The sequence below is a fragment of the Engraulis encrasicolus genome, chromosome 16, assembly GCF_034702125.1.
Source record: "Engraulis encrasicolus isolate BLACKSEA-1 chromosome 16, IST_EnEncr_1.0, whole genome shotgun sequence".
Classification (NCBI taxonomy): Eukaryota; Metazoa; Chordata; class Actinopteri; order Clupeiformes; family Engraulidae; genus Engraulis; species Engraulis encrasicolus.
Window position 1 is genome coordinate 38,942,924 of NC_085872.1, and position 22,500 is coordinate 38,965,423.

The 22,500-nt window shown below is 43.9% G+C and overlaps 1 protein-coding gene across 1 annotated transcript in view; it reads right to left on the reverse strand.

Annotated features, from left to right (window-relative positions):
• tenm3 (teneurin transmembrane protein 3) overlaps window positions 1-22,500 on the reverse strand; it is a 499,671-nt gene that overhangs the window by 469,353 nt on the left and 7,818 nt on the right. Inside the window, exon 2 of the mRNA XM_063219576.1 lies at window positions 2,677-2,784. The gene's annotated coding sequence lies outside the window, so the exon portion shown is untranslated. The remainder of the gene's footprint in view (window positions 1-2,676; window positions 2,785-22,500) is intronic.

Below are 22,500 nucleotides of genomic sequence, written 5' to 3' on the forward strand. Positions count from 1 at the left end.
TTATACATCAGTGAGTCATTGTCTGAAACCGAAATATAGATCAAGCTGAGAAAATCATACTACTATATGAGACGTTGGCAAGGCGTGTGGATCTTGTGAATGTGGACACCGTCAATTGTTGTTCCTTTTTTGTACACAGTGGGATTAAAATACATTGTTTTGGGAATTAGGCCCAGGGTGTCTTAAGATGCTAGCTTGACTTGAGAATACTTCAGACATACCAAGACCCTGAGGAATCTCACACTACATGGATAGTACAGACCCCAACTATGCAATTCTATTCCCAAAGCTTTTAAAAAATATATATTTACATTCGGTTTTTATTGTCATTCACTTTTAAATGATCACAGATTTATTTTTGTTTGTTGATATCACACTCCACCACCAATGAGTAAATTAACGTTTAGAAGAATCATTGAATCATAGTTGAATAATAGTGATATAATTAATATAATTGATATTTTACAGTTGTATTTTTTAAAGTTGTAAATGTAAATATTTGCAAAACTTAACAATAATTATTTGTTTGTGATGTTTTTGAGGTAACTGACAATTTCACCAAAAGATTAATTACATTTAAACAGAAAGGGAATATTTTACTTGTATTTGTATTTACTTGTATTGCAATGTTTCCGTGGGTTTTTTTTAAGCAGAAAAGAAAGTATAGTCAGATTGCCTAGACTGACTTGACTAAGACATTCAATGTAGCCTCGTGATCATTTAAGGTGGACCCATGGCAAGGTTAAAAGGACTAAATAAAGGGATTTTTGTTTTTTATGCTAGTTCCACCTAACTTTAACGATAAGGAATAGAGGCAAACACTCCTATTCCTCAAGCTGTCTTTGCATGTACATGTACATGTTTATTCAAAGCTAAAGACTAGGCTTTTTTCTCTCCCTGAAATAAGACATTTGCTGTACAGTATTTAACCTTGTCCCTTATACCACGTGTGCAAGAGTTCTTGAAATGGATCACAAGGCGTGACACTGTCTTCAGGAAAGGTAAGCATCCACTCAGAAACCACAATCTTGACCAGACCCTACTTGACCCACACACAAATGACCTTGTGGTGGCATTCAACAATGACCTGAAGGGCAGAGAGGGAAGGCTATCAGCTCTTGATACCTTTCGACACACAATGAGATCAGATGAGACTGTAGCAGAACAGGCGGCTGATTCACTGATATGATCTCTGTTGTATACCGCCGCCACTCTCGCTGGGTATGAGCTGCCAAGCTCCAAGCGTTATTCATCGACAAGATCACAGATAGGGTTGAAGAATATCAGACATATGCATGCCCACACAGAGACACAAAGATGCGCACACACACACATACGCACGCATGCACGCACGTACACGCATACGCACACACACACACACACACTTTTCTGTCTCTTGCCCTCACTCCCTGCATAGACACCTGCACAAATTCTGGTCTAAGAGTCTGTACTGCAGCCATAACCCCCGTGTGGCTCAATGTTTATTTATAAGACCCAGAAAGCTCTCTAAAATGATGTGAGAGTTTGAAGCAGCAAGTGCTGTAGATGCATTTCCTCCATGCTAAACCTTCACGCAAAAATGCACACATGCACGCGCACACACACACAAACACGCACACACCTGAACTTTTGAACTCAGCTTTTACCCAGCCATCTGTGTGGACGTACAAGTGCTGTACAAGTTATGAGGAACTACTCAGCCACATCTCTCTCTCTCTCTCTCTCTCTCTCTCTCTCTCTCTCTCTCTTTCTTTCCCTCTCTCATGCATACACGCTCACACACACACACACACACACACACACACACACACACACACACACACACACACACACACACACACACACACACACACACACACACACACACACACACACACACACACACACACACACACACACACAGAAAGAGAGAGCACAGAAGCACACAAAAGACAAAGACCACCACACGATTTACTAAATTATTGATACCGATCCTGTGCTATACAAGGTTCAAGGTTCTGAACAAGCCAAGCCATGATAGCTGCTGGCTTGTATGACGTAGGTCTTCTGACATTATGTAAAGGCTTGACACCACATGACCGGTGACTTCATTCAAATGTGTTGCAAATCCAGTTTACCTTTGGGTACAAATAAAGTTGAACTGAACTGAACTGATTGTTCTTTAACTATGGTCTAAGAGGATAGGCACACTTACAAGCCATTAGTAGTGAACCAAATTGTTCTCACTGTACTCATTGGATTCAATGGTAGGCAGAAAAGAGAATCAGATGACCCTGATGAAGTCGTAAGCCGAAACGTTGGTCTTATTAAATGTAACTGCATGAAGTTCTGAGCGTGCAACGACCATTCTTTTTCAATTTGATGCAGGAAAGAGAAGCCATTACTCTCAGTCGAGGTTCTCAGCATGTCCAATACTCACTTCAAGGTGGAAAGGAACATAAGACAAAATGGAACAATAGCAGAAGGGAGAGAGAGAGAGAGAGAGAGAGAGAGAGAGAGAGAGAGAGAGAGAGAGAGAGAGAGAGAGAGAGAGAGAGAGAGAGAGAGTGCGTGCGTGCGTGCGTGCGTGCGTGCGTGCGTGCGCGCGCGCGTGTGTGTGTGTGCGCGCACGCGCGTGTGTGTGTGTGTGTGAAAAAAGAACAGAAACAGTAAAATAGGAGGTGTTTTTTTCCTCACCTGTGAGATCTTCAAGCATCCTTTCCCTTGTTCCCTCTGCAGATCCACTCCTCTATGTGTATGCCTCAAACTTGCCAGAGTACTGCAGGTAGCAGGAGATGTCTATTTCTACAAAGACATACACAGAAACAAAGACAGAGGGAGATAAGAAACATGTTTAGGAGCAGGTTTTTCTCTCTCGTATGGCTGCAAAATGCAATGTCCATAATGTACGTAATAATAATGGCTCATACAGGAACAGAACAGAAAGGAAAAGAAAAGAAAAGAGGGGTGACAAAAGAACTTCCAATCCATTGCCAAATGATATGGGGAACTCCTGGAGACCCGCCATATGAGCCTAACCACCTGCAAAACCCACCTTGGGAGGAGCAAGCCATACGTGTTGTCTACTAATGACACACAAGCGGGTAATTCTGGTGGGCCCTTAGCACCTCCATTCAAACAGCATCAATCACACTCTGCACCAAATGCAGCGCTAACCTTCAGCTTGATGTACGGTTGCACTCATGCGGGCCTCACCCAGGCCCGGTGTAACTGAACCGAACACACGTCAGTCACACGTGAACAGATGCTCGTCAATCTCATTTGCTAATCTATCTTTTTCAGCCCAGGTTTTTTTTTCCTAATGGGAGTTTGGTGGGCTTGAGTAAAAATGCAACAGATGCTGACAACGTGGCAGCCTCCGGAGAAAGGAGAGGGGAAAACAAACCATTCAGTGTTTCCTGGGAGAGTCTGTGCGAGCAGGTCTGAGTTTGTCGACGGGGCTGCAGCAAGAGGGACTGCCCTTTCGGCAGAGTCCTGGTGGGCCGCCGCAAAACACACACATGGCCGGTGTTCGGGGTCAAACGCTCTGCGAGTCCAATATTAAACTCCCCCTACACGGAGCGCGCCCCGGTCCCAAACTCATTTCCAATGCTATCGATCCCTTCCACAAATAATGGCCGCCATGCAATTTATTTGCTTTCCCCTAGGTATCATCACTTTAAGCGTGTTCCTGAATCAATCAGGGCCACGGGCTCAGGGGGGATCCTACTCAGCTGGCCCGTTATTGTCCACCACCAACCCCCTCCGATCCTCACTGAAAGATCACTTAAGAACTACACCAATCGGGAGAGAAGGAAAGAAGGAAAACATGGATTAAGTCGTACAATAGCCCATGCCGTTTCGAACGTTTGCGCATTCTTTCATTCAACGCCTGGGATATAGTAATCTTGACATAAGTAGGCAAAGTAACTGCATTACTGTGCATAAGCAATACAGATATGTGTTACCATTCCATTAAATGTTAAGCAATTTGATATAAGATGATTAACATGTTGTGGCGTCCTCTTCTTTCCTCAAAGACACTGTGTCATTTCTTTTTCTGCTTTTACCATGTAGATCAAGTAGTTGTTCAATCCCCTGAACAAGACCACATCATTTAAGATAGGTGTAGCAAAACAACCTGAATAATCATTTCGTCAAAGTGTCAGGGGCAGTCAGAGCACAGTCGACACGTCGTCAGATATAGACCTTTTTGTGGTCTGTTCTTTTGAAACCTCATCACCGCACAAAATCTGGGCGAATGTAACTTCATCATAATTCACATGCAGTTTTATCGTTCCGACACGACACCTGTCTGCTCAAACACAAAAGACACGAAACATCAGGCAGACCTGTCAGCGCTAATCCTGGTTGTACCTGCAAAGCACATGTTACCCAGCACCTCTGACAAAATGAGCTGTGGTACTATCACATGAGGCGACAGCAGAGAGGCACGTGTGTGTGTGTGTGTGTGTGTGTGTGTGTGTGTGTGTGTGTGTGTGTGTGTGTGTGTGTGTGTGTGTGTGTGTGTGTGTGTGTGTGTGTGTGTGTGTGTGTGTGTGTGTGTGTGTGTGTGTGTGTGTGTGTGTGTGTGTGTGTGTGTGTGTGTGTGTGTGTAGGGCTCGTCGTTGCTCTTGCTTAATCCTTTAATCACCGCTCAGTGTGCAGGCAATGGCAGCCAGGCCCTCTCTCGTGGATGTGATCAGTTTACATTTATTACATGCCGTCACCGCACTTCAGAATATTCTGCTAAGTGCCTACAGGTTTCATCAAAAGCAGTTGTACATGCGGGTTTTTTTTTTTGATAGTGGGGTAGGTTGATTTCTTGGCTGGTACTCAACATGGAGGTCTATTGTGAAAAATTCTGAAAATAAATAAATACAATATATATATGTATACACACACACACACACACACACACACACACACACACACACACACACACACACACACACACACACACACACACACACACACACACACACACACACACACACACACACACACACACACACACACACACACATAACCTGTATATTGTGTCAGTTATAACACAAATCTAATCTGCACTGGTTTCTTGGGAAGACTTGTGTGTGCAGTTGGAACCATCTGTTTTAAACAAAAACAATGAAACTAACATCTTCTCTGATTTTTGCACTGTGTTCTTTTCTTACTCTATTTCAAGATAAAAATGTTACACTTAATTTCCACCAGCAGAGGCATTGTGAGGGCAGAAGAGGTTTGTGGGGTTGGCCATTGTGTGGAAAGAGTGTGACTAAGGGGTCTCTCATCTTCCCTATGTCTCTGCGTCTCATCTGCTTCTGTCTGGCTCAGAGTGTGACGGACAGCAGAAAGTGTGTCAGAGAAAAGAAAAAGTACAGACCAGGAAAATGAGTAAACGACTGGGACAGGGAGACTAATCTCAAAACCTTTTGTTGCACAAATCACCTTGCAATAAGCCAGGGACGGACATGCGACCATGACCCTGACTCCAGAGCAGTCAGGTTTTGCACACAGCACAACATCTGGAGCCACTTTTGCAGTGGAGTCACAAGCATTATATAAAATGCTCTGATATGTATAGAGACAAATTCACATATGTCTCACAGGTCTTAAATGAAAAGAAAAGTGCAAGAGCTGACTCCATGCCCATCATTATTAATGATAATATTATCTTTGTATATTATAGATAATATAACACCTATACGAAAAAAAAGTATTTTCCAAGTATATAAGTATGCCTAAGGGTATCCATCCCACCCATAAACAAATCAAATTGATCTAAACTAATTTAAAAACACATTATATACACATAGGCCCTACATACAACCTGATATGGCTCAGTGGACATTATCATAACTCCCAGACATGAACAGAGTCTGCTGTCTTCACAAATATATTGGTCAGATTAAATATTGTTATAATATTATTATCTTTACTCATTATCCTACAGTGCATTCTTAATAAACAATCTCATTCCTCAGTCTTTCCAAGCCACTGAGGTTCCCTGCACCAGCCCCTCTGCTCACATGAGCCACACACAGGAAGAAAGGAGTGCCGGGTAGTGGCTCAGCCTCGCTGACGCTGATGTGAAGGGACGCGGACCACTGCTGTAGGTGTCCAGAGAGGCAGAGGCATGGGGCAGATCGGTGTCCCGCAAGCACTAGGGGCTTGGCCCCGACATGGGAGTGCAGAGGAGCGGGGGTAAATAGGGGTTTAGGGGTTTGGGGGTTTTAAGGAGGAGGGGGGTGGGGGGGGGGGGGGGGGGGAGGGGGGGGGGGTGGGGGGGGGGGGGGGGGGGGGGTGTTGGTCACGACCGCTAGCGGCTCTGCACCGTACTATGCCTCCCAGCCATCCCCAGCGCCCCCCCACCAACCACCACCTCCCCACCTCCCCTCCTGAACACTGCAGGTCTTTTGGAGCTGAAATATTTATGACGGCGCTCAAGTAGTGCTTTTTAACCTACCCCTGACCCCATTTAGGCATTAGATGCTTCTTGGAAAGTTCTACTGAGCGCAGAGAGACAAAACAGATGTGAGCGATGATGACAGTTCACTTCTCTTGTTTTTTCTTGTTTTTTTCTCTGCCTGTCTTTTCTCTGTCTGCCTCGTGCTCTTTTTTTTGCCACACTAAGTTGAGTCAAACATGGGCTTTGTGACTGTAAACTAGATTTGTCGAAGCCGGGTTATTATGGCATGATGAGCCAGAGTGATTGCGAAGGGCACCGGCCCTGTTTAAAAGATATTTTGCCCTCAGGACATGTCGGAATGGCGGAGTAAGCTGCCCTCAATGTCACCCAGCAAACAAGGCCGCAGACAATGATGGAGCTATTTTAAATAAAGCCCGGAGAAGGCTAAACAACATGCACAATTAAACTCTTCCCGGGAGGCCACGCTGTCAAATGAAATCCACTTGATTCCATAATAATGTTATAATTGTGTGCCATCAGAACGAATCAAGGTTACTTTGTGCATTTTGCCGGACTTAAAAGCAAGGGGATTTCACAGAAGTCGGAGCACTGTTTACAAAAGGCCACATGTGTAAATGGAAGAGGCCAATGCGGTGTGGCATTATGGAAAGAAGGGACCTCCTAGAAATGTTGGGAAATAAATATCTTTGTTTAGCCATCTTAAGTTAGCGCCTGTCTATGTTTATATATATATGTGTGTGTGTGTGTGTGTGTGTGTGTGTGTGTGTGTGTGTGTGTGTGTGTGTGTGTGTGTGTGTGTGTGTGTGTGTGTGCGTGTGCGTGTGCGTGTGCGTGTGCGTGTGCGTGTGTGTGTGTGTGTGTGCGTGCGCATATGTGTGCGTGTGCATGTGTGTCTGAGAATGGGGTAAGACAGAGACTCAGGAGGAAAAAGAATAGAGAGAGAGAGAGAGAGAGAGAGAGACAGAGAGAGAGAGAGAGAGAGAGAGAGACAGAGAGAGAGAGAGAGAGAGAGAGACAGCATATGACAATCAATCGGAGGAATGACATGTTCCTGCCTGACGACTACAGTCAAAACTGCCCAGAAGCGGTGAGTGACTTCCCAAACCTTACACTTACACAAGCCCTCACCCATCAGCACTCTACCACTCTACCCTTAAGTCTATCATTGACACACACATGCAAGCAAACGCACACTCTTGCATGTGTGCGCATACGCACGCACACACACACACACGCGCGCACGCGCACACACACACACACGCACGCACACACACACACGCGCGCACGACGCACACATGCACACACACACATGCACACACACACACACACACACACACACACACACACACACACACACACACACACACACACACACACACACACACACACACACACACACACACACTCTCTCACACACACACACACATACGCACAAACCAAAACACTAAAAGTTTGACAAAGAGGGTTGCTGGCCACAACTTCAGGCTGATAGGCTGGCAGTCAAGCTATGCTGACAGGCTGACGTGACGTGAGTGGGCATTCACACACTTGCAGGACACCACTCAACCCCCTCAGGGGCCTGGCAGCCAGAGTTAACCCTTTCCACATTAGATATGTAGTTTTTTTATTTCTTTATTTCAAGGTATCTGATTTTAATATATGTATAAATATGCGAAGCAGGGGGCAGCCATGGTGGAGCGAGGGGCCACCGGGAGATGTCAAGTCGACGAGTGGCTCGCCTGCAGTCACGCGCCAGCACACCCTGACGCGTCCCCGAGCACCCTTGCATGCTTTCAACATGCGCTCCCCCGAACAAAAAAACCCCCTGTTCACCCACACACAAAGGCATACGCACAGACGCACGCACGCACGCACGCACGCACGCACGCACGCACGCACACGCACACACAAAGTATACTGTATATACATATACTCATTGTCCCTTGTTCAAATTATACCCAGGGAGAGCACTTTAAGACCAGCATGGGAGCCCTAATTTGATGCTGTTTGTTTCCTGCTTGGTCTCTACACACAGGAGTTTCATAACTCATTTCTAACATTTACAAAAGTAAACTCTATATTCAGGAAAATCAAATAAACTATGCTGAAACAATCTTTAGTAATAATTCTCTCTTTAAGCCATTTCAGTGAACAGTGTAAGAGAGGCTTAACAAAGTGAAACTGCTGCATGCATTTGCGTTGTCGAGTTCCTGACCCAGCTGATTCAAATTAGGACAAGTCTTCAGACAGTTAGATTAGCCAATTAGTGAAGCCACCAGTTTTGTAAGTGAAACAACGCGTAGGAAGTATTTTTCAAGTCTGTGTTTTCCATCTCTGGAAGTCATCAGGTTCACTCCAACAGCAAATAAAGCCATGTCATCATGTCACACGTAAAGGATATTAGGGCTACACGTAATATATTACAATGGGGGGTTAAAATATCGCCATCATCATCATCATCATCATCATCATCATCATCATCATCATCACCACCACCACCACTACCACCATCTTTATCGCCATCATTATAGTTATCATCATCACCACCACCACCGTCCTGATCCTCATCATCATCCTCATCACCATCACACAAACACCCACGCGCGGCGCGCACATGCGGTCTCTCCCAGGGGACCATCACTAGCAGTTTCTACAGCCGCCAGAGTGCCACAGTGGAGCCGCGCCAGCTTTTGCTGCGCCTCAATTATGCATCAGAGTTTTTGACCCATGCTCTTGAATAATGAATGGCTATCTTGATTGAGTTTGGCCCTCCCTTTTCACCGCACTCCGTCAGGTCCTAAATGAGCAGGCGCCAGTGCCCCCCCTCCCCCTCCCCCACCCCCAAATCCTCCACCACACCCAAGCCTCCTGTGTCTCTCCTCTCCACCTCCCCTCACACAAAGCACCAGTTTGGTTTCTGGGAGGTTTTTGGAAGATGATACGTGGGTCTTTGAAAAGGAGACACAGATAAATAGATAGATACTACTAGTAGTAGGAGGATACTGCAGACAGACAGACAGACAGACAGACAGACAGACAGACAGACAGACAGACAGACAGATAGAGAGAGAGAGAGAGAGAGAGAGAGAGAGAGAGACAGAGAGAGAGAGAGAGAGAGAGACAGACAGACAGACAGACAGACAGACAGACAGACAGACAGGCAGAGAGGCAGACAGACAGACAGACAGACTTAAGGGGGCAGTGTTATGAAAATGATGCTTCTGTAATGCAAAGACTTTTTTCTTGGAGTTTCAGCCACTGCCAGCTATTTGCCGCTGTTAACCATTTGCAACCAAACTGTCGAGTACTGTATGCAATACGGTAAAGAGCTTTAAAGCATTTGTTTATAATCTGTACAGAGAATTACCACAATATGCCTCAGTCGCCATTACTAAGATTACTCATAAGGTGGGTAGATTTAAAACAATGAAGACTATAAAAACGAGGGCAAGCAAATGTCAAAACTGAGTTTTATTATTGATGTCTTTTTTAAATTAAAATGCACTGATAACATGATACCATTTTAATTAACTGCCTTTCTTCCTTCATGATCCCATCGGTAAAGTGAATAATGAGTTAATTTTAATTTAATTTAATTCTCTGAGTGTGTTTTATTGTGACGCGTGGCTTCTATGAACACAAACACCAACTCTGTCCTGGTTTAATTTCTGTCATATTTCAACCACAGTAAAGGCAAACTGGAAAGGCGAAAAATGCCTTGCCCTCACAAGCGATTCCTGAGCCAGTGCTTCTCACTCCTCGAGGTAGCAAGATACCCCAACGCTGCCTGTTCAAATAATTATTGCTAAAGGGCAAGGGATATATTTCTGAAAATTTCTGACCAGTAAAAAACTGTTCCTTACACTTATAATATTGCTATCTGTAAATGAAGATGATACCAAATGGAGATTTTTTAAAAATCGCCATTTGCAGTATATGGTGGATTTTTTTTCTTTTCTTATTGGGCTTGAATTAATATCCTTTGCTCTATACTCTGTATAATTTGGAGGATACAGCATTGTTAAATATGATGAAATAACTCACATATTATACTTTAAAGTCGGCTATGATTGTTGGGATTCAGATCAGACCTGATCGGCCAAACTGAATGGACAGTGATAGGTTTTCAAATAATGTTAAGTTTTGTTTTCATCTCATTTTCAGTGTTTCAGAATCCTTGATATTCTCGAAATATTATTTAAATCAATGGCATTACCATAACACAGCTGACATATTATTAATGCAAAATTAAAACGTAAATTATGACTTCCTGTGGGTTTTGTGAATTTCAGAAAGCAATTCTAAAAACTATCAACCCGCATTTTAGTACACATAAAAATACATCATACAGTGTGTACAAAACACCATAATATTTATTTAGTAATCATTCAATGTACTTCTTTCACATGCAGTCAGTCGTGCTGAAAAATCTTGACATCGTGTTGATTATTTCAGGTAGGAAGCGGGCAATGGTGAAAGTGTCAGTGGGAATGTGAGTGAAATAAAAAGAAGTCTAGACAGTCGTGATATAAATGAACCTCTCATTTGCAGTATATGCAGCCAGACACGTCCACTACACAATAATGTACTCATGGCACTCACAGGTTACATAAGAAGTTCTGAATCTCTCATTATAAACTAAACGATCATTATTTTAAATGCGCAAGCAAGGAAGGTACACAATTATGGAACAATTTGTTGCATCCATTTCTATAACCACACAGAATCTACAAAACATTTAAGTAAAATTAATTTCTCAAATTAAACTGTTAAGAAAACTTATGAATACAACTAGACATGACAATCAGATCAGGTTTACAATTGACTTTCGCGAAAGGAGAGAGAGTGAGAGGCCTGGACAACATTGTCCTCACTTGGCGTCTTTCGTCTCTCTGTCTCTCCTCCCACGAAGGTTGCTTTTTAATGGAAACACAGGGATGGAAAATCACAGTACAGCGTATTGTTTCTCATCAGAGGCAACATTAAAATGTAGCATCCTGATCACATAGTTTTCCCTGGGGAACATTTGGAACAGTACAACAGTATATGAAACAAGTACAAAAGTGAATACAAGCCAAGTCTTTGTCACAGAATATAATTATTTCCACAAAAACACACAAATAATCACACACCCACAAACACACAATTGTACAAGATGAACGTACAGTATATAAGGAAAATGTCTGAAATAGATCAAGTTTGCATGCAGTGACCCGATCAGAGAGATGGAGAGGGCGAAGGGGGCACAGGGGTCTGTTGGTGACACCTGAAATGCCTCATCTGGCTGCTGTCACCAGTAACGGAGGGCTTGTCATTCCATAGTCAGAGAGACCTTTCTGAAGCACTCCCTCAAGTCCCCTACGTGCACCCACCAGGCCAGATTTTTCCTTGCTCACACATGTGTGTGTGTGCGTGCATGTGTGTGTGCGCACACGCGTGTGTGTGTGTGTGTGTGTGCGTGTGCGTGTGTGTGTGTGTGTGTGTGTGTGTGTGTGTGTGTGTGTGTGTGTGTGTGTGTGTGTGTGTGTGTGTGTGTGTGTGTGTGTGCGTGTGCGTGTGCTTGCGCTTGCGTGTGTGTGTGTGTGAGTGTTTTGGTCTACACAACACAGTTGTCTAAATCTCTCCAGAGCACTGTACACCGGAGCGCCTTCCCTCTGACCCCACTTCTCTACCTTGTGGGAATGTGCCGGGCTCCCAGAGAGCGCTGCATAAATTCTGGCCTAGGGAGGGGGCCTAATGCAGGGGCTTGACTCCGACTTAATTGTGATTTATTGTTTGGCCTACTCATCGGAACCCCAGGGATAATTGTCGAGGAAAGAAATTAATGGGGTCAATTGGCTCATTTTGGTTAAGATAATTTCGCAGCATCAAAGACTACATTAACCTGAATGGTGGCGGTCCAGGTATTTCTAGTATGGGCGTGTGCACGTCTTGCTCTTTCCAAATCTCGAGTGTGTCCATGGCAACGAGAGCCAGAGAAAAGTCAGACTAGAAATGATGGGAGTCAATTACACACACTTGCTCTCTCTGAGCTCCTGAAAATTCATACTGACAGGTTAAAATGACATTTTAACATGACTAATAAACTCACTTTAAAACTATTAAACAACTGCCAGGTTAAATGTTTAAAAGGCTTTGATCTGTGAGGTCTTTAAGGTGAAGGTCAAAGATATTTAATGATATCCAAACATTTTGCTCGTTTTCTCATCAGAAATGATTCTCAAAACAATATACTTAGACTGTGTGTTCAAACAATTCATTAGAAATGACAATCTTGCACATTTTAAAAGCATATTTAGATGTACTTACGAAATTCCTGCAACAGAATTATCTGTTTATGTGAATATTTATACTAATTTAAAAAATAAATATAGCACACACACACACAGGCGCGCGCACGCACACACATGCACGAACACGCACGCACGCACACACGAACACACACACACACACACACACACACACACACACAATCGAGCGGTTTGTACAATTTTAATCTTATTTTTATTGTCTTAGCTGACGCGAGCCAAACCTACGCCAGACGAGACACCGATAGCTGCGATGTCTGTCTCGCCTGGTTTTTCTCGCTGCCTTTTTATTAATCCACCCTGAGAGAGCCGCAGCTCCTGATGGCAGTACCAGCCTGGGCTCCTGGGCAGTGCCTTGGCCCCTCTAATAACACAGGGGCATGTGGGGAGGGCGAGGAGGTGCAGCTCACAGGGCTCTGCCTGACAAACCACATTTACAGGCTCTCTCCACTGAGGGCATGGGGGCTGGGAGAGTCACAGGGTGGGTCTTGGCAACCCCCTGCCCCCCCCCCAGTCTAGTTCTTGCCCTCCCTCCCTCTCTCTCTCTCTCTCTCTCTCTCTCTCTCTCTCTCTCTTTCATGTGCCTCCATCTCTGACCTCACTCCTGCGCAACTCCTTGGGAGCATTGTGGACACAGTGGCCCTCAATGAAACCACCACATTTCATATGAGCGTCACCGGGGGTGCAGATGATTAAATCATCAGGTAGGAGAGAGGAGGAGGAGGGGGCCGCGGAGGCTGAGTGGGAAAAGGAGGGCAGGACTGTGTGTGTGTGTGTGTGTGTGTGTGTGTGTGTGTGTGTGTGTGTGTGTGTGTGTGTGTGTGTGTCTGTGTCTGTGTCTGTGTGTCTGTGTGTCTGTGTGTCTATGTGTGTGCACGTCTGTGTGTGTGTGTGGGAGCATGCGTGCGTGCGTGCGTGCGTGCGTGCGTGCGTGCGTGTGTGCGTGCGTGCGTGTGTCATTAAGACTTATTAAGTCTTAGCAAAGCAGTGTGGGTGAGTGACTATACATTTAAGCTGCTCGCACAAAATTTCTTCATCTTGTTTTCATAAATTTCACACATGCTTTACATTTCTGAAGGATTGCACTTGTGCATAGTATAACAAAAACTGTCATCAGCACAACATAGATGATAACGTCAGTAAACATTAAGAGAGAGACAGAGATAAATGAATCCGCTTTAACCCAACCTCAAAAAACAATATTTTAAAAGTAACAATTTCGTCTCTGTTGTAGGTTTCCCTGCAGTACTGAGCCTGTGCACGGAGCAGAGCCCTTTCCCCAGCAACCCTGGGGCCAATGCATTAGAGCTAGTTAGGGGCCTCCACCTACACTACTCCCCATCACGCAACTAAACAAGGCATGCATGACCCAAGTTTACTGCTCCCTCTGCAATATTCATATACACACTCACTTTCTGAATTGTGTGCGCACAGACACACACACAGACACACAGACACAGACACACAGACACACACACACACACACACACACACACACACACACACACACACACACACACACACACACACACACACACACACACACACACACACACACACACACACACACACACACACACACACACACACACAGATGCACACAAAAGCAAACTCGTTCCTTGTTTGGGGCTACAAAATCCTGACACTGATTTGAAATAAATTGAGACTGATGATCTGTCGATGACAATTCCTGTAATCATTAAATCCTCCGCGATTCATCAGGGAGAGAGGAGCAGTGCTCCCGTGTCACATTTATCCTCCTGGAGAGGGAGAAGGGAGAGCGGGAGAGGAGGCTACGCAGCGCTTTTTTAAAGGGATTGATTACAACCCAGCTGACTCTCCCTCCGTACACCACAGAGTGGGATAATCAGGTATTTACCCCCCCACCCCCCACCCCACCCCCACCAAAAAAAAAAAAAAAGAAACAGGAGGAAAAGAGGCAATACAGAGGACAACAAAATCAGAAAGAGAGAGAGAGAGAGAGAGAGAGAGAGAGAGAGAGAGAGAGAGAGAGAGAGAGAGAGAGAGAGAGAGAGAGAGAGAGAGAGAGAGAGAGAGAGGGAGCCAGAGAAAGAGATACATGCAATGTAATTTCCCCCACTAACGTTTTTTTCCCTCGTATAATGGCTGATGGAGTGTGTGTGTGTGTGTGTGTGTGTGTGTGTGTGTGTGTGTGTGTGTGTGTGTGTGTGTGTGTGTGTGTGTGTTGTGTGTGTGTGGTGTGTGTGTGTGTGTGTGTGTGTGTGTGTGTGTGTGTGTGTGTGTGTGTGTGTGTGTGTGTGTGTGTGTGTGTGTGTGTGTGTGCATGAGAAGGTGCATGTGTGCATGTGTGCATGTGCGCATGTGTGTCGCCTGTGTGTGTGGGTGTGTGATTTGGGGCTGTTAAGATGGCAGAGTATGGTCTGCCCTGCAGTCTGCCATTTTAGATTTAGAATGACAGTGCTACACAGAGTAAAATAGCTCATTTTGAAAAGGACAAACTATGTCTAGATGAATTTCTGATCTGAGATTCTGATTTCTGAAAATCTGACACTACATGCATATCAAATAGTATTTTAATGTAAATAATGTTAATAGGTTATTGATAAATAATAAATTCAAAATGCTTCTTTGGATTCCATGATTATAAAAAAAACAACAACTGAGCTCTTTTGTTGACTTTCTACTCTCCATGTTATGTTTTTTTCAACCTCCGCCTACAACGTTTTGCATCCCCAGGAACCAGTGACCTAGATCGACATGTTTTTCTGACTTCAGCTCTATAAAAAAATGCCATCATTTATGCTACATGAGCTGTTGTGCTTAATAAATAAGTAACAGGGGTCAACAAACTACATTAATGCCAACAAAGTCTTATATGTGTATGTTATATAACTAAACTAACATTTCCATTGCAGTCCCATTGACGCTTGTCGTGCTCACCAATCAAGTTAACATATGGGGGGAGATCTGTACTTGCTCAGTGGGAGAGCGTGGAGTTTTCCTCCCAGGCTATGTCTCCTCACACTGTCCTTGGGAGGACTGTAAAATGAGACACAGGCGGACAAGGTGCACTATGAATTCAGGCCATGGCCACTTGTCCCGACAGACACGATCTCGCAGCTAATTTCTCAGCCGCCACTTAACTGCGAGAGGGTCTGTTTTGAGAGAGTATCATAAAGCATTGAGTTGAAGCCGCAGGAAAATTCCAGGCGTGGTTGAAGGTTATCAAAATACTGTGTCCCGCAATTTAGAGTAATACCCCCCCCCCCTCTCTCGCACACTTTTAATTGGGCAATTTGCCTTACCCAAAGTTCCAAAAAATACCAAAATTGAAACCAGATGAAATGTGTACATAGCTGTTTTAGTGTTCATATCCTCTTCACAGGTCATTCTTCATGGCAGGATGAAATGTTATATAAGACTGTCTAAATTAAAGAAAGGACTTTCATTCTTTTTTTGCTCCCTCACTTCCGACTTTCTACTTTTCACTGCCATAAATATTAAATTGAATGTCAAACTCCCCCTCTTTAAAAATGAATTATTAAATGACAGACACTCTGTCTGCTTGATACATGACACTCGGAGGGCACTTTGTAGAGACAGCTGAGCTGCTGTTTCACGGGGAGATGTTGGGAGTTGCACACAGAGTTCAACAGCAGGTCACCATCATCAATGTTGCAGTGGGGTGTAAGAGGCAGCCAAACGTGGCTCTCTGGGCCTGTGCCATGACCAGCGACTGACTACAGACACAACACTTTGCAGACCAGCCACCCACTCCGCTCCGCTCCACTCTGCTCCCACGGTTAGGCCATGGAGACGTTCAGCCTTGGAGCTGACATCCTTTAAACTGTTTCCCACTGACATGCCCATTCACTAGGCTGCATGGGATGGGCAACACAGCCTAAAACTGCATAATTATTTTTACAGTATTTTTGGGGCAACAGCTGTATAAATTGAGACATTACAAAATGCCTTTCGCTCTGGGTATTTGCGTATGAGTATGTGTGCTCTGGGAGTTGGGGAGCTCATTCTTGCAGTATGTGGTCTACTGTATGCGTGTGCACTACCCCCCGGACGGCTGAAAAGTAAAATTCCCTCTCCAGCCCTTAACTTTCCTTTAACGTATTGCAAAGTAAACTTTATCCACCACCGCTGCCACACACACACACCAAGCACTTTTATTGCCCACAAAAAATGCGTTCAGCCTGTATTATCCTTACCCTTATTGCATTCAGTCTGAATTACCCTTGTGTTGCACGTGACCTTCCCACTTTGCTGCATATACATGAATATGTCATTAACTGTTCCAGGAACATTATGATATGATATTCCTACAGGGGGGAACTAAATTGGTATACTGTTATGATATAGCACGTCACTACTAGACTACTAGACTGCCCCCCGAGCCACATAGGCATTATATAGGATTCATGAGTGGTCCTCCGTGTGATGTACAGTAGTAGACAGGACTGGGGATAGGAAAATGCTCTCTCTATTAAGGACTGCAGGATTGATTGTGGTTATATTTCAGTTTTGTCTCAGCGCAAGAAAAGAGTGAGACAAAGAGAGCAAGGGGGGAATAGAAATCTGAACAGCATAAAAGGATGACCAAACAAGTTGAAGGGATTGCAGTGAATGGGATACTATGGCTACAGTAGAGCAGCCTAAAGGTCCCTTGGACTTCAGAACAATACTGCTGAATGTGGAGACTATGGCCAGTACTAGGAAATAATACAATAACAAGATCAAGTTAACAATAACAGTCAAGAGTTAAGTGCATTGCACAAATTAACGTATTTGCCCTGGATCAGAAACGTTGCCATTGATCCAACTAGGTCAGCGAATTGTGGGGAGCCTGGCTCATTGGGCACTGGCTCTCAAGCTGGGCAGGGAGACAAGCTAATCTAGACGATTACATAGAAGTGAGCTTTGAGTATCAAAACAGAACCACTGAGGGACTACAACAAGCCTATCATCTCTCTCTCTCTCTCTCTCTCTCTCTCTCTCTCTCTCTCTCTCTCTCTCTCTCTCTCTCTCTCTCTCTCTCTCTCTCTCTCTCTCTCTCTCTCTCTCGTAACTGGGGTTTGTTTCAACTATTAAATTATAACTGATCATGCTTTGATTTATGTTTTTAATAAATTTAATCCATGTTCAGATTAGGTGGTGCTGCAGTGATTTGGAAGCAACACTATGAAAGAGAAAACAAGAAAGAAAGAAAGAAAGAAAGAAAGAAGGAACTCTAAAGAACTGTCACCAAAGGACACGATACATTGTTCTAGGCTTTCAAAATTGTGCTATTTGTGCTTGCAACATTCTTGTATGCATTTTTGTTGTTGTTGCTAATTTAGAGAAAACACATTACTGCTGATTTAACATTTCTACCCTGCTTTGCTAATTTGGGTAATAGTAAGTGACAAAATTCAAAGGACTTGAATAAGTCCACAAAGCATGCGATTACCATTTTACTTATTGCTATCATTAATTGTTGGAATATTCTCATTCTTACTGAGTCTATCTGGTTTTGATTGCCCATAATAATATTCACTAAATTTGCTGATGTTTTCAATCAAACAATTAAATCCATAATCATACTCACGCTCTCATTTTCTTTGTCTCTTCCTTTTCTTTTTCTTCCTCTCTCTCTCTCTCTCTCTCTCTCTCTCTCCAAAATAAAAACAAAACATGACAGGAGGAATGCAGCTTACCAGCTATATTCTCCTTAGCTCTCTATGAGCTGCTCTTTCACCTACCGTAATGTGACGAGGCAGCAACTGCCACAGTTTCCTGTGTACTTAACATAGGACTAACAACTGGCAAAGGTGTGAGTGCACACAGCGGTCTGTCAATCACACCAATCTTCCCAGAGAGAAACCCAGTCAAAGTGGCTAAGCATAACAGGTCATTACCAACACTTAGCACTGACCTAAAATTGGTACGCTAAGTCAGTTCACCTCAATGATAATGTCTTGGGGATGTCAGTGAAAGCTATTCTCAATGGGGACACTTCCCATTGACACATTGAAAATAAAAGGACTATAATTTGACAGTCAGCAAAGCCTGGAAGACATGCACAACAAAGCAAGTATGTACATCCGCTTCACAACAAAAAATATCAGTATTGTTGTAGAACTATGAACAGTAAATGCATCCTATATACAAATATACAAATGCATGCTATATATTTTCCCCCCGGGATCAATAAAGCTACTCTACTCTACAATACTGACAAGTTGTTATTCTATTCAATACTCAAATAGATCCATACTGTATGTCTGATAAACTCTTCCAGCTGTAACGATATCCTTTTAACTTTGCATATTTCACCCACAGCAAACTATACCTTCAAAGCAAGTCAGTATAGGAGGAAGCCTTGCCAGCATTGCCTGGCCATCCACTGTACTGTAGCAGAAGAGGAGTCCCTTGATTGTGCTCTTCTTGCCTTGTACAGTTAATTGAAACGCTTTCCCTGTGAGTGCAGCTGCAAAGAGCTTGATCAATACAGTCTGATGTGTAAATTGATCTCTGAAGTAGTCACCACACTTAGTGAAGTGTTCAATCAGGATAATTCAGTGGTGTTTGTGCCTTGTGTGGTTTTGTGGGGGCCAATTCATTTACTGTGAATTTTCAATGGGCGAATCCCCAATGCCATTTAAACATTTGTTAGTGAAGACGCATTCTTGCAGGCCAATCTTTGATGGTTGTACTGGGCAAGATATAGAGAGTCTGTGTCATCTCATTCTGTTCATTCAATCCAACTCAACTTATAGTACTGTACGCTTCGACGGACGGAAAGTACTTGAAGATGAATTTCACAAAGACTTAGTTGGCGGGCAAAGAGATGCGTAAGGAAAAACAGTGGGCCACGTGACTCCCAAGGGTGTAGGGTGAAAAAAAGAACTTCATAATAGATGTGGAACTGAGTTTGTGAAAGAGTCATACAAAGATGTGCCGTGAGAGGCATGATGAGGACAATTAACATGACAGATTCCATCAGCCACTGCATCCCACACACACACACACACACACACACACACACACACACACACACACACACACACACACACACACACACACACACACACACACACACACACACACAGAATACTCCCGTAGCTCTCATCTACTTCTGATCCTTGTTGTGAATCGACGCAGAGAATTATCCTCACCCCATTCGCACTGTACTCCAAACCTTTACTGGCCAATTAAGAATGTGTGTGTGTGTGTGTGTGTGTGTGTGTGTTATGTGGGTCTATTAGTAGAGCCATAACTGTATGTAGAAAATGCAGGCCTTTCCTTTTTTTTCCGGAAGGAGGCAGAGAGAGATGTCTAACAGTACACCGGAGAGTTCTTGGCAGGGTTGGGGGCAGCATCACCGGGGAGGATGAACCCACCACTGACGCCAGGGCTCAGACAGGTCCTCACCACTTCAGCGCCACGCTGCTCCCCAGGAGAGGACACCAAAGGCCGGGGCTGAGAGACTCATAGTCACGTGGTATAGGAACCCGGCTCAGGCACAAGTGGACTTGATATTTAACATTTTAGCTTAATATCTTGGGATAACTGTGCAGTAGCCTGAAGTTATCTATTTGGTTCATTTTTTGGTGTTGCTGACTTGCTTTGTTGATAAACATGCACACATACACACACGCGTGCGTGCGCGCATGCTTGCAGGCACATTCACACGCACACGCACGCATACACACTCACACGTGGTGCAAATACAACGAAAAAGGCTTCACATCCATATTTGATTAGTCTTGTCTTGTGTGCTTTTTCTGGAGGTTAGGCTGTGAGTTGCGTTGTGTGTCTACGTCTGTGTCTGTGTGTGTTTGTTGTGTTTAATGGAACAGGGAGTATGTACAAGGGAGCGGAAGAATTAAAATTACAGGATTTGTAATAAAAACAGAGACAATAAGGTTTCAGTGCATGGGGCAGTGGCAGGCAGCATCAAGACTGGATGGAGTGGTGGTGGTGGCGGTGAGATTGCGGGCGGGGCCGAGGAGGGGACCAAGTGGCTTAAAGCCTCCACCACTGGAGAACATCCCGTCTCCTAGCCTCACGTCAACACGCTGGCCGGCGGGTCACCAGGAGTAAGTGCTGCTCAACTGGGAGCTCTCTGCACTGCTCCCCACCTTTTAAGACAAGCACAGGCCATGGTAATGCACTTCCCTGCCCTAACACTGATTTCAGACGTCAGAACACTCTAGTGTGTGTGTGTGTGTGTGTGTGTGTGTGTGTGTGTGTGTGTGTGTGTGTGTGTGTGTGTGTGTGTGTGTGTGTGTGTGTGTGTGTGTGTGTGTGTGTGTGTGTGTGTGTGTGTGTGTGTGTGTGTGTGTGTGTGTGTGTGTGTGTGTGTGTGTGTGTGTGCACTACGTTGAAAGCAAGTATCCCACATGTATCAGCCAAAATGTCTTCCTCTGTTTAAATTTACTCTGTAAGTAGGAGAAGTATGGACATTACAGTATTTTTTGTCATTTAGTGTTAGTCAATTGTAGAAAAATATGTACAGACATTCAATGAATAATTATTTCAAACATTACAAATCTATTTATATTTGCAGAGTTAGTGGATTGATGTTGGCAGCTATTTACTGTTTGTAGACGGACTAGCTCTGATGCTAGTGTTTTAAAAAATATTCCCCATATTTAAAAGCTGAAATATAATAATGACATGACTACCACACAAAAACGAAAGAATGGTGAAGGGAATAAAAGGGGGGAAAGTGAAAAAGTAGAATGAGAAACAGGACAAACGGTGGATATTTTCACAGAAAAAAAATAATCTCAGCCTCCATACTTCAAGGACGCAGTAGGGGTTTTCCTTTCAAACAAAGTGAGCCCAGAGCCACCCACAGGTAGAAGGAAGGTGAGAGGCATAAACAGAGACAGTGCTGACCGTGATGAGACAAGCATAGGGGAGACAGGTAGAAAAAAATGAGGTTAAAGGAAAATCTGCCAGTGTATTAAATATATACAGTTTATTCTCAAGCAGATATTTTTCTCAAGCACAAGAGTACAAAATACAGCATGGACACGTCAAAGCCATTATTCAATCAAAAAAAAACTTGTAACAGAAAAAAATCTTTAGTCTTAAACATTTCATTTAAAAACGATAAACTATGTCCATTAATGGACAGGATCAGTCCATAGATAGAAACCCCCTAATCATCAGGAGGGAGTTATGCCATTTATGTCCCACATGGGACCAGCTCTCCACCGTCTACAACCAATAAAAAATAAAGGGCTAATATATGCACGCCAGACACCAGACACATTTACACACCTTTCAGACTAAGGGCATTTTCACACATGGTCCTTTTACCATTTACCATTTACCATTTACGGTAAGCGAACTAAGACCTGTGACTCAACATTTTCTGCTCATATGTGAACGCTCCAAAGCAAACCCAGTCCCAGATCCCTCAGAAGTGAAGCGTACTGAGACCTTCACAGACGTAGTTTCGGTATGCTTAAACAAACAGTCTTGACAAGTTACGGCTGTGACTAGGTGCGATCACTTAAGGGGGGCTCTAGATGTATGGTCAAAAAGAGGGCTGACACACCACAGTGTGATAAACTCATAATGTGAAGACAATGAAGTGAGTTCTTTTCTGTTGGTTCACTTTTTTGGTCCACTTAGAAGGGACTGAGCTCAGGGGACAATATGTGAAAATATCCCAATTCAAAGCCAACACTAAAGCCAGGCACACTGTCTCTTTTAATGCCCCCAAAGAATTGAATGTGTTTCATGGGCCATCTCCCTTTATTATGCAACACAATACTTTTCAAAACTAAGAGATGT